Source organism: Gekko japonicus, unplaced genomic scaffold, assembly GCF_001447785.1.
Source record: "Gekko japonicus isolate JY-2015 unplaced genomic scaffold, Gekko_japonicus_V1.1 scaffold1234, whole genome shotgun sequence".
Classification (NCBI taxonomy): Eukaryota; Metazoa; Chordata; class Lepidosauria; order Squamata; family Gekkonidae; genus Gekko; species Gekko japonicus.
The window spans coordinates 306,884-315,374 of NW_015168685.1; positions in this window are offsets into that span (position 1 = coordinate 306,884).

An 8,491-nucleotide genomic window follows, 5' to 3' on the forward strand; every position below is an offset into this window, starting at 1 on the left:
GAAGGGTATTGTAAACAGATCAGCCAATATCATAATGCCGCTATATAAATCAATGGTGCGACCTCATCTGGAATACTGTGTGCAATTCTGGTCACCACACCTTAAAAAGGATATTATAGCTTTGGAAAAAGTGCAGAAAAGAGCAACTCGAATGATAAAAGGGTTGGAACACTTTCCCTATGAGGAAAGGTTAAGGCGCTTAGGGCTCTTTAGCTTGGAGAAACGACGACTGAGGGGTGACATGATTGAGGTTTATAAGATTATGCATGGGAAAGAGCAGGTAGAGAAAGAGGTACTTTTCTCCCTTTCTCACAATACAAGAACCCGTGGGCACTCCATGAAATTGCTGAGCGGTCGGGTTAGAACGGATAAAAGGAAGTACTTCTTCACCCAAAGAGTGATTAACACTTGGAATTCACTGCCACAGGAAGTGGTGGCGGCTACAAGCATGGACGGCTTCAAAAGGGAATTAGATAAGCATATGGAGCAGAGGTCCATCAGTGGCTATTAGCCACAAGGTATAGATAGGGACTCTGGGTCAAGTGATGCTCTGTCTTCTTGGTGCTGGGGGGGGGGTCAACAGTGGGAGGGCTTCTAATGTCCTGGCCCCACTGGTGGACCTCCTGATGGCACCTGGTATTTCTGGCCACTGTGGGATACAGAGTGTTGGACTGGATGGGCCTTTGGCCTGATCCAACATTGGCATCTCTTATGTTCTTATGTTCTTATGTAGTGATCTGGAGATCCCCAGTCCAAACCTTGTTGCTGCCCCAGACTTACTAGGCTGACGGGGGTCTTCAGTCTCATTCACCCTGTAGGGTCAGAGTAAGGGTTAAACGGAAGTTAATACTTTGGCCACCAAATGAGAAGGGAGCACTCACTGGAGAAGACCCTGATGCTGGGAAAGATTGAAGATCAAATAATAATAAATAATCTTTCAATTTATTGATCGCTCAATCCTGCAGAGCTTGCTGGCTCTGAGCGATTTACAGTTACTCATTTTTCACGAGGGACTAACAATGATTTGTGGGGTAAGGGAGGACAACATATATACATCTTAAATCGCACACATTCATAGCCGACGAGGGGTTCGTTCAGATGGAGATGAGACGTGATCCGGAACGGCATTTTCCCGGCCTATAGTATGTACAAAGTGCTTTGAACAGTGGAAATGCTATATAAATACTGAGTATTCTCTGCTCAGAAGCATATCTTCAAGGCTTCGTATCAATGAGCAGGCGACACAACCATTTGAGTATCTTGCTGTGGGTCTGTTGCATCCCAGGGTACAAGATCCAGATGGGTATGTAGAAGTGTTGATTTCATGCAGTACAACTCTGTAAGGATCTGAAAGGCATGTCTGCCACGCTATTTTTCTCTTGAGTGTCTGAGCCTAATCCTTTATACAACAGCCCCACAAGGTCTATATGGCATAAGGCAGCAGTTCTCAATATTTTTGACCCTGTGGGCACCTGTTATGATCCTGGGCCTATGGTGGTGCGGCCTCCAGGCTCTAGGGAGGCCTAGTGGCTCCAGGGAACCCTGTATTAGCATAGCTATCAGGGTCTGCATTTCCCAGGTCCCCTCTGGACCCTATGATTGGCTAACGGGATTTGGAAGGAAAACTTACACCAGCAGAGCAATGCTCCCTCTAAGCTGTGGAGTCTTGTGAGCAAAAATTCTACTTTGTGAGCTACCGGCATTAAAGCTGTGAGCGAGCGATTTGGCTACTGCATAAATTAGTTTGCTCTGGAGCCATCCTTCCTGAGCTAAAACAAAACTGTGTGAGCCGGAGGCTAAAAAACTGTGAGCTAGCTCACGCTCACTCAGCTTAGATGGAGCACTGCAGTAGAGTAGAGGGTGGTGTCTGGGAAGAAGGAATAAAAGGCCTGGCCCAAAGTGAGAGGGGGGTTCGCTCCCAGGGAGCAGAGCTGGTGAGGCTGCTGCAGAAGGAGGGATCCCTCATCCAAAAGGGGTGAGTCAGTCTGAGACCAGGTACCTGGAAAAGGTTAGGTGCAGTATAGTCAGACGCATTAAGATTTCTTAGGCCCCTCCCACACGGCAGGGAAAACACTGGTGAAAGTGCGGCTAATTAGAGCCGCACCAAAATAGAGACGCTGCGGGCGGGATCCCATGGATCCCGTGAGCTGCGCGCCGTTGCTCTCCGGCACGATCAGATGCCGGGAAGGAAGAGACGAGTGGGAGGGGGAGGCTGCCGAACTGCGCATGCTCGAGCATGCACAGTTCGGCCGGGGGCCGGGGATGCGACGGCACAAGGACGCACCGCCGATCCCACAGCCGCACTTGCCGCGGCCCTTTCGATTGAACCACCCGGTTAGGTGGTTCTTTTTTGGTGCGCTTTTTCGGCAGAAGGGACAGATGGGGGACGGGCGCAGCACGATTCCCAGATGTTGCTGTGGGATCGTGCCCGTTTGCTGCGGCCCCGATCCGTTCCTCTCCCGGCCCAAAACCCCTCGTATGAACAGGGCCTTATTTTGCTGGTTTACCTACCTTTACTGTGCTCATTTTTCCTATATGTTATCGGATTATAGCTGTTGTTGAATCTCTCTAATAAAAATAGTTTGTTACTCTACCTGGGTCCTCCTCACGCCTCATTTGGCCACTTATGAGGGGAAACCTACTGGAAAAGGTGGGTATAAAGGCGTAGGGGTGGGTGCTCTGGGCCCCCCTGAGGAGACCCATACCAGAGTGGTGGCAGCCATTAGAGAACCTTTCTAGCCGCTGCTCGCAACACCCCCTTTAGAATGCTGCCACAGGATAGTGGGTGAAACCACAAAATGGCTGCCACATGAAGCAAAACCACACACGCAGAGGAAACTCGAGTGCCGGGGAGAAGCAGACGTCCCCTGCCTGTCTAAGGGATACTTATTCCCCATAAACAGTACAGTACTATGTTTGAGTCTCCAATTTTAACAGTGGTCTGTCTTTGCACTATCTTTACCCTGGGTAGTCCACAATCCAAGACCCGCCCTGTACACATTTGTCGACGGTCTTGTCATATTTAGAAAGGTTGCAACACAAGACTTTTTTTGCTTTACATTAAACGTTTTTACTGTTTAAATTAAACTGTTATTAACAATAAATCATTTTTATATAGAAAAAAAAAACAATCTTAACTATATACATCATAACGTAAACAGAACATTCCAGGTAAAAAAACAACTATATTTACAGATTAAAGGGAGAAACTATTTACAAGGAGAACCCCACCACCACTTAGCCCAATGTGGCCCTGCGCATGACCTGGTGGAGGGACTCTATTTCGCGCTCATTCTTTGATATGCGGGTCTCCACTGCGGCAACTGTAAAGGAAAACCGACGACAAACCAGTCATTTTTATTGCATCCTGAGGACATCCTATAAAAGAACCTAAATGAGTGGCATTAGGGAGTATCTTACTTTTAGTCATGATCCGCTCCTCCAGTGAGCGGAGAAAGGAGATCACCTCCATGTAAGAGTCCTCCGTTTGTGTCGCTGCATTCACTTCTGCCAGAGAGCACATTTTAATGAGAACGCTGGTCACATTGGTACAAGTGTGTCTTTTGCCAATTCACAAATACGAGGTGTCAAAAGGGGATGTGCTAACGCCTCAAGTCTGCCGGACATGTGCTGTGGCCTCCTTTTCAGCAGAAACACCTGCTGTGGACAAAAGGGCAGGACACCTACTGCATCCCAAACAACCATTTTGTCCCAGCGACCTGTATTGTTATTGGTAATATTGTTGCTAGGCTCGGGTATTGTCGCCAACCCACACAATCACCTGTCTTGTTTTAAATTCAGGTTGCTTTTTTAGGAGGCACAAGACAGCAGTTTTGTGATTAACCAGTTTTGTGATTTGTGATTAGGGAGGGTCCGTGGCTCAGTGGCAGAGCATCTGTTTGGCATGCAGAAAGTCCCAGGTTCAATCCCCGGCGTCTTCAGTGAAAAAAAAAGACCTGGCAGTAGGTGATGTGAAAGACCTCTGCCTGAGACCTTGGAGAGCCTTTGCCAGTCTGAGTGGACAATACTGACCTTGATGGACCCAGGGTCTGGTTCAGTATAAAATCATAGCGTTGGAAGGGATCTCCAGGGTCATCTAGTCCAACCCCCTGCACAGTGCAGGAAATTCACAAATACGGTACCTCCCCCCACACACACCTCCAGTGACCCCTGTACCACGCTCAGAAGATGACAATAAAACTTCCAGGATCTCCAGCCAAATTGACCTGGAGAAAAATTGCTTCCTGGCCCCAAAATGGTAACCAGCATTTCCCTGGGCATGTAAGAAAAAGGAGGAGGAGGAGGTTGGATTTATACCCCGCCCTTCACTACCCAAAGGTGTCTCAAAGTGGCTTACAAACTCCTTTCCCTCCCCCTCCCCACAACAGACACCCTGTGAGGTAGGTGGGGCTGAGAAAACTCTTGACAGAAACTGCTCTTTTTCAAGAACAGCTCTTATCAGAACTACGGCTTACCCAAGGTCATCCAGCCAGGTGCAAGTGGAGGAGTGGGGAATCAAACCCGGTTCTCCCAGATTAGAGTCTGCGCACTTAACCTCTACACCAAAGGGCCATGAGAACTGAGCACTGATGCAACCCTTCCTGCCCTCCCTCTCAAGATTTGCCTAAATTCATAGAATCAGAATTGTTGACAGATGGCCATCTAGCCTCCGTTTGAAAATCTCCCAAGGAGGAGAGCCCACCTCAGGAAGGCTGTTCCACCGAGGAAGCGCTCTGTCAGGAAGTTCTTCCTAATGTTTAGCTGAAAACTCTTCTGATTTAATTTTAAACCCGATGGTTCTGGTCCGACCTTCTGGGGCAACAGGAAACAACTTTGCACCATCCTATCTATGACAGCCCTTCAAGTACTTGAAGATGGTTATCATATCACCTCTCAGTTGTCTCCTCTCCAGGCTAAACACACCCAGCTCCTTCAAGCTCCTATAAGGCAGCTTCACGTGTTCAACCCCTTCAGTGACCTTTCAGCAGGGTATCCAGCAGGTCTTCCGCAGACCCTCTGTGTCACAAGACTAATCGGCACCAAAAAAAACCTTGCTCTCCTATTCTTTGCTCGTTTACTTAAGGGAGAAGAATACAAATAATTTAAAATCGCCATCTATGTTCAGTGTGAGGCTGTTGGGTTGATCAAGCCAAGCTGAACGTTCTGGATGGCAAAATAAAAAGCACTGAGACTGTACTGGAAGACATGCTGTGAACTTGCCTTCTTCACTGCCCAGGTCCTCTACCGTGCTGGGTCCTCTGCCATCTTTTCCTGACCTCTGCCGCCGCCACCTCCTCCTCTTCAGCTGCTGCCTGGCTACACCAGGCCAGCCGCTTGTGTCCAGCCTGGGTGGCTGTGTGGGATTAAAAGGAAACATGCTGTGGGTCCACTCTCAATGCCCAAAATGGTTTTGCCTCACCAGCCTATTTATTTATCGCAAGGCATGGGCCAGATTTTTTTTTTTGCAACTCAGTGCATAGCCAGCCAAGCATCTGTAGCAGGTTCAGCTGAAAATTTCTTGTTTGGCACGGGGTACTGTCTTTGTGTTTGTGGTGTATAAATGCTTTTTAAAAGCAAAACACTGCGGTGTAGGCCTCACAAAGTACTTCGAGGCTCCTTTATCTTACTGTCAAAACAATGTGTATATGGGGTTGCTAGATGGACATGCCAGGGACTGAACTTGCGAGCTTCTGCACACAAAACAGATGCTGTGCCATTCAGCCACAGCACTTCCCGACACTGGAGAAGCACAGGGGCAGCCTCCAGAGAGGGAGCCCTGTTATTGGGTGTGTTCAGACGGGGCGTTTCAGCCGGCATAAACTGTACCAGTTGGAACAGTTGCAGTTTATGCCGGCTGAAACGCGATCACTTACCTCCTGTCTGCGGAGCCCATCGCTGTATGCCCGTTCGCACACAGCGGGTGTCGGCGTGTTTTTTTTTTAACTCAGTTTGCGCATGCACATAGGCAGCCATCCACAGAATGGCGATCTTTACGCATGCACAAAAAGGTCTTACTTTTAAAGTTTAAAGGTAAGGACTTACCTTTAAAGTTTAAAGAGCAAAGTGGCCTCCCTGAGGTCCCGGACTCCTCTAAAACGTTAAACTAAGGACCTTTTCTTTTAAAAAACAAACAAACGCCGGAGCGAAGCTTCGCCCAAGCGCATATCGCCGACCTAAAAAAAAAATGGTGGGCGAAAATTGGAAGCCTCAGGCTTCCGAACGGAAGCGGCTCTACAACGGTGGAGAGCGATCAGGGGGGGGGGGGTAAAGCGATTACAACCTTTGCACTCAGGATACCACCACTTGGGGACCTAGTGGCAGAATACAACGGTTTAAAGCTCTTTGCAACGGTTAGGGATGGAAGGCAGATGTTCGCAGTGTGAACACCGGTAAGTGCACTGATTCCAACCGGCACCTACACCGTTGCAAAAGCCCCATCTGAACACACCCATTGTGTTGCAACAAAAGCACCACATTCTCTTGGTCCTTCAAGGGCAGTGGCGGTCTAACCAAGCTGCTTCTCTCCAGTGGCACCTTTAAGTCCAACGAAGTTCAATTCTGGGTATAAGCTTTCATGGGCATGCACACTTCATGCTGATGAAATGTGCATGTACAAGAAAGCTTACACCCAGAATCAAACAAACTTCGTTGGTCTTAAAGGTGCCAATGGACTCAAACTTTGTTCTGTTACTTCAGACCAAAACCGGAGTCCACCTGCTTCTGTAGGGCGGCTCCTTTATCAAATTGCTCTGCTCCTGACCTAAATCCAGTAGGGAGAAAGGATACTGGCGATGGGCCTCAGCCAGGATCTGCTGCCGAGCATGACAGTCCTACCTTTTAGTACATCCCCCTTCTCTCTTCCCCCTCCGCTCCCCCGTTTTGCCTTTACTCACCCGCTCCGTACAAACTTTGCACTGCAACCTCGGCCGTGCACCCCCCCCCCCCCCCCCCGGCCCCGTTCGTGCAAGACTGAGCAACTCGCTCCCCCGAGCCGAAAGAAGGGCGGACCGAGGATTCTCCTCTCTAGGACTTTCTTGGACTGCTCTCTCTTCTCCCTTTTAACTCCTTGAGCACCCCGCTCCGGACACCAATATATCGGAAGGGGGTGGGAGGGCAGGACGGGGGCGGTCGTGGTATTCTCCGGCTTTGTAAAAGGTTGGTGCTGCTTCCGAAACCCCAGAGTGGCAGCATCAAAATTCTGTTTGAGTTTACTTTGTTTCCAGTGGATTTGCACCCGAGGAGGAGGAGGAGGAGGTGTGCAAGGGATTCCAAATATGTTGATAATCTAGATATGCCAAACTTTCTCAGGATTAGGCCAATCTGGTGTTACAGCCCCGCCCCCCAAACACAACAGACGTCCCGTCGTTTTCCTTTCTTTCCTCTCCCGGCAGACGCGTAAAGCACCTTGCCTCCCTCCCCATCCATTCGCTCAGAGCTCCGATTGGTAAGGCCTGTAGCGTTTCCCAACCAAGAAGCGGAAGGTCGGAGCAAGCGAGCTCCCCAAATTTACCCAGGTAGGCAGCATGGGGGTGGGGTAGGATTGAACCCTGTGCAAAACTTTAAACAGCAAGCTCCAAAGATCTGTGGGCTTGATCTGAATGATCAGCCCTCCGGGCGTAAAGGAAGCAAGAGGATCCAGGTAGGCAGAGTCTCAAACTTTGTTTTATAGACTCCGGTTAGCCATTAGAGTTGCCAACTCCAGGTTGGGAAATTCCTGGGGACGGTGGGATTTAGGGAGGGGCCTCAGCAGGAGATAATGCCATAGAGGCCACCAACCAAAGCAGCCGTTTTCTCTCTCCTCAAAGGATTAAACCAGACCTACCCCCCACCCACTCAAAATACAGGGAGAAAATATATATTTTTTTTCATTACCCGATTATTCCAGTTAACAATGATAACTATATCACTATAGATCCAGGTAGTCAGCCATGTTGGTCTGAAGCAGTAGGACAAATTTAGAGTCCAGTGGCACCTTTAAGACTTGTTGTGCAGTGTCGCACAGTCGAGTCCGACTCTTCCTGACCCCATGGACCACATCACACCAGGCCCTCCTGTCTTCCGTCGTGCTCCAAAGTTCTTAATTTCATGTTCGTTGCCTCGATAACACTGACTCACCATCTCATCCTTTGCCATCCCCGTCTTCTTTGACCTTCAATCTTTCCCAGCATCAGGGTCTTCTCCAGTGAGTGCTCCCTTCTCATTTGGTGGCCAAAGTATTTCAGCTTCATTATCTGGCCTTCCAGGGAACAGTCAGGGTTGATTTCTTTTAGGATTGACTGATTTGATCTTGCAGTCCAGGGGACTCTCAAGAGTCTTCTCCAGCACCATAATTCAAAAGAATCTATTCTTTGGCGCTCGGCCTTCCTTATAGTCCAACTCTCGCAGCCATACATGACTACTGGGAATACCATTGCTTTGACCATATGGACTTTTGTTGGCAGGGTGATGTCTCTACTTTTTATTATGCTGTCAAGGTTTGCCATCGCTTTCC